We start from the raw sequence: 5,218 nt of genomic DNA, 5'->3' as shown, positions 1-5,218 counted from the left end.
GTAACTCGATGTTATAAAACTGCCTTTGTGTATGATTCAACAAGTAGTAGAACAAGCATATGAGTCGAAGTTTATCCATTCCTTTTACCCTTGAAGGGATAAAAGCGATATCTGTGGGCCCCTCGATGATTTAGTGATGGCACCCCGAAGTGCTTGGCCAAGCCTGGACTGATTTGATTTGTTCAATTAGTCGGTCGTCATAAATCGGAAATCGGGAAACAACAAATGGAAAGAGAGAATGATTATAATCCATGTCTCGGTCCATATGATACCTAGAATGGAGGAATATATGATCCCTTATCTAATGTACGCATCATTGATTTGTTCAGAGTTCGACAACAGCTTTCAAGAGCTATGATTGCTAGTCGGGTTTTGGAGTTATACGCAATAATAGTTTTAGACTTATCCAAGTGGGAGACTGTTAGATTAGTGTCTAAGCCCATAACTATAATTGGTATGTACTTGACCCGATATGGCATGGTCCATTTGGATTGCATGGCATCAGAACATTTGGATAGACTTTTTGTGAGAAGAGGTTATTTGTGATTTATATTGATATATTATAAGTTCTAATATATTAATATGAAATCATATTATTTAATTAGTATTGATCAAGAATTAATTTGGAATTAATTTAGTGATAAAAAGAGGCTAATTAAATATGTACTCTTATATATATATGGAATGGGCCAAGGTTTATTTAGGATGGGCTACGAGTGTATGGAAGTCCATGGATAGTCCATTGAGCTTTTAACCCATGGATCCTATGTAAATGAAAGGTCATGGGTATTAGGGTTTACATGGATGTAACCCTAATCCTCCATAATATATAAAGGAGTCCTTTGTTCACAAAATTGGCACTAGTGATACATATATGTGAGGGATAGCCGATTTGAGCATAGGAACCTTTTCTATCAAGTTATTCCAAGATATTGGTGATGTTGTGTGAACCATTTGAGGTGTCACACTTGAGGTACTAGGCTCTTAAGCTCCATGGAATCAAGCTACATAAAAGGTATGTCTTCTAACTTGTTTATATTACCCAAGTATCAAATATTGTATGCTAGTTAGGGTAATACCTTGGAAACTTCAAGTTTGCATGTATAATAGAGAAAACATAGATCCAAGGTATTTAGGATTGCATGTACACCATAGGAGTGTTAGAATGCTCAAAACCCTTCATTTGTCTAGTCCAACTGTAGCACCAGATGAAACTGGGGTGTCCCGTTTCTTAGCTGAGTAATGGGATTTTGAACCATGACTCAACTACTCCAAGAATCGCCAAGCATTTTCACTATCTTGCATCATAATAGTGTCTCCAGACGAGGCGTTAATCATGGTTTGATTGGCAGTGTCAACTCCATCATAAAAGAAACGTACAAGTTGCCAACAGGGAAATTCATGATGGGGACATGAACGCAACAATTCCTCAAGGCGTTCAAATGCATCATGAAATTCTTCATTGGGTTTTTGTGCAAAATCTTGTATCGCTTTTCTTATTTCTGTTGTTTTACTAGCAGGGTAAAACTCTTGCAAAAATTTAGTTTTTAATTGCTCCCAAGTAGTAATACTATGGGGGGCATGAGAAGTGAACCAGTACTTAGCTTTTTCTTTTAAAGTGAACGGAAATAAGTGAAGTCTAAAGGAATCTCTATTAGTTCCTCGTGGAGTATTCGTGTTAGCAATTGCAAGGAACTCATAGAGGTGATTGTATGGATCATCAGTTTTATGGCCTCTGAAGACGGGTAAGACACTAATTAGTTATGGCCTTACTTTCACATGGTGCTCATTTCCATCCGCGAAGAGCATAGGTGAAGCATCATCATACTCTCCCGACTGAAAATGAGACGCCACAAATTGTCTATTAGGTTGCGGAAAGTAAAGATGAGGGAATTGGTTACCTTCGTTGTAGTATCCTCCATTTGCATTGTTGAATCCACCATTTGGATTCCTTCGGTATTGATTCTCAAAGCCTTGATTTCCGAACCTATCGTAGTAGTCATTGTTGTCACCATTGGGGAAATTCTGGTTGTTCTAGTTATTGTTATAGTTCCCGTTTCCACCCCGATTACCTTGATTCCGCCTATTACCACCGTTGTGGTTCTGATTCCAACCAATTCCATTGCCACTTCCATCATCAATATCCCAGTCATCCTCGTTACCACCATTACCACCAATACCGAATTGAGGACCAACATTTCTAGGATTTTGGTTCTGGTTTCTAACATTACCACCGTTGTGGTTTCCTACATTGCCTCAAATATTTTGTGCCCAATTTCCTTCGTTTCCACCATTCTGGCCACGGTTGTTTCTGTTTGGTTGTGGTTGTACTTGTTGGATGATTGGTGCACATGCATTGTTGTTGTTCCCATTGTTGTCATTGTTTCCATTGTTGTTGTTTGGGAATTGAGGAGCTGGTGGTGGAACTAGTGGTGGAGGATTGTTGATTGCATCCTCATGCCCCTCAACCACATCTTCCACGAAAACATTATCTACACTCAGAGTGTTGATGTTCCTTCTAGCGACCTGATTTGAGTGAGCTGTTCGTTCGATTTCTGGATCAAATGCAAACGGTGAAGAGCGTCCGCTATGTCTTGTATGCATGCACCGGTGTGCCTGCACAACATAAATAAAACAAAACGTGAACTACAAACGAGAATTGAAAATGAAAGTAAAAGACTATAAATACTTAAACACAATTGTTCAAGTGCACAATCTCCCCGACAACGGATCCAAATTTTGATCGAAGTTGTTGTCTCAATCAAAAATAAACCAACTAACCTAAGTAGATAGGGTAAGTCCGGTCGAATCCACGAGGAGTTTGTGGTCAAACTTTGTGTGAAAATAGTCAACAAAAATATATTATTGGCAATTGTCATGAAAAAGATTTAAACAAAGATCAAATAAAAAGCATGGAAATTTATTAATTAAAACGAAAATCTCAATGAGAAAACTAGAGAACTCCCTGTTCAGTTATGGACAGTTTAGATTCACACACTTTCTTCCCTAGAACCTTAATTCAATTAGTTAGATGTGATTGGGCTTTATTAACTTGTAACACATAGTTTTGGGCACACTAGATGTTCATTTAACTAGTTGTCTTACTCCTTTATGTCTAAATGGATTAGGAACAATTAGTGAACTAGCAAAAAAATGTCTTACAACTACCTATTACCGCATTAAGGTTCAATATCATAAGTTGGAATAATATATATTGATTCAATCACTTCTCTTTGTTCCTAAACTAATTGAACGTGGAACAAATGATGATTTTACAATAGACTATCTTAATTATGACGTCAAACAATTTCATACAACCCAATTTCAATCATTATTACCAAAAGATCATCACATGAAGCATAAAATAACAATTGAAATTAACTAGAATCAAGTAATAATCAAGTATGTTCATCCAAAAGTCCTAAACATCCCTAGAATTAACCCTAATGGTTTAGCCTTCCATTGAGTTCATAAAAACAATAACCGGGATGAAATAAATGAAATTCATCATAGAATTCATAATCAAACTTAGAATTCTCAAACAAATGTAGCCCAATGATTATCAAAGTATAGAACAATAAACCTTGGGGAATAAGAAATAATTTCTGGAAAATAAAGAATTGTTGAAGATTAACCAATGAAATGATCTTCACTTATAGCTTGATGATGAAATCAATGAACTCTTACCTTGAATCCGGATTGAAATGGAATGGATTTGTGTTTCCAAATGTTTCCAATGGGTTTAGAAGCCTCAAAAACGCAGGAAAAACTCTGAAAATCGGAGGTGGTAACCCTAAAAACGAATGCATAAGTCCCTATTTATATTATTTGGCAGAAAATAATGAAATTGGGCGATGTGGGATGTTGGACGTCCTAGGAGACGTCTTAGATGTCACATATAACGCCAAGGCGTTCTTTGTACGTCTTTGCATGTGTTGGGTCAAAAATATGGTTTATACTTTGCTTTTCTAGGAAAATGTAATTTTATGTCTAGGACCGTAAACAGCTTGGTGTTTACGGTTGTATACGTGTTTACGGTTGTGTTTACGGCCGTGAAGAGGTATACGGCCGTAAACCCATTCACGGCCCATGTCTACTATATATAAGGTGGGGAGTGCATGTGAGTCTTTTATGCATAAGTGAGGTGTGGGAAAGTAAAAGAGACATAGAAGAGAGAGCATATTGTAGAGAGAGAAAGGTAGAGAGAAGTTAGGAGCTTTAGTGTGTGTTAGTGTGTGTGAATCTTGTCTCTGGATCTTCATTTATATCAATTCATACAAGATTCACCATCTTCTTCTTCTCCTTTCTTCTTCTATTGATCTGGCATCATTCGTTTGATTGGGATTCCGGACCATCAAACGGATCTGATTGATACACAAGCACATTGGGGACTTACAAGTGGTATCAGAGCTTGGTTTGTATCAATGTATTTTTTCAGATCTGGAACTTATTTGATCTTATTTTTAAAGGGTTTTTGCGTTTTTTGATTGATCTTGGAAAAATAAGGGGGGTTTGTTCTTCGCGTTTTTGATAAAAACGAGTTCTGGATCGAGTTTTGGAGCAAAAAGGGTGAAAAACGTCGTTTTTCTTCGCATCTGAAGCAGGGTTTACGGCCGGAGTTTACGGCCTCGGAGTTCACAGGAGTTTACGGCTGGAGTTTACGGTCCGAGGAGTTTGCGGTCAGAGGGTTTACGGTCCGAGGGCTCGTGAGTTTACTGTCCGAAGTCACGTGTACGGCTCGGTTTGCGGCTAGCCCCGCACGTGTACGGTCAGGGAGTGCGGCTCCGTGGTTTGCGGTCCAGCAGCGTTTCCGGTTCGCACCTCGTTCTCGGTCTTCGCTTCGGTCTCGGGCAGCAGCAGTAGTCGTCCTCGCTTCCTCGCATCGCACCAGCCGTGGTCTCGCATTTGCAGCCTCGTCCTCGTAGCAGCATCCAATAAAAAAAGAAGGAAACGCATTGGCGGTGCTGGGGATCGAACCCGGGTCTCCTCCCAACTCAACCAAGTAACTTACCAGCTGAACCAACTTGTCACACGTTACTCTCCTCCGAAATTTAATTCAAAAGTCGTTCTTCTCTCGGTTCCAAGTTTCGAAATTTTGGCACTTTTGACCCCAAAATCAACTTCTTTTATTTTTAAATTCCATTTTCAACCCAAAAATTTTAGCTTTTAATTTTTAAATTTCTAAATTGACATTTGACCTCAAATTTTGACTTTGACT

At 38.6% G+C, this 5,218-nt stretch overlaps 1 non-coding gene across 1 annotated transcript; it reads left to right on the top strand.

Annotated features, from left to right (window-relative positions):
• Positions 1-1,396: 1,396 nt before the first annotated feature.
• Positions 1,397-1,503, top strand: LOC145168022 (small nucleolar RNA R71). The gene has a single exon (XR_013741618.1). It is a non-coding gene; the product is annotated as a small nucleolar RNA R71 (small nucleolar RNA).
• Positions 1,504-5,218: the final 3,715 nt, after the last annotated feature.

This window comes from Lactuca virosa, chromosome 3, assembly GCF_052849685.1.
Source record: "Lactuca virosa cultivar CGN04683 chromosome 3, Lactuca_virosa_CGN04683_v6, whole genome shotgun sequence".
Classification (NCBI taxonomy): Eukaryota; Viridiplantae; Streptophyta; class Magnoliopsida; order Asterales; family Asteraceae; genus Lactuca; species Lactuca virosa.
Note: the sequence above shows the minus strand (reverse complement) of the source record. Positions and strands in the feature narration are given on the sequence as shown.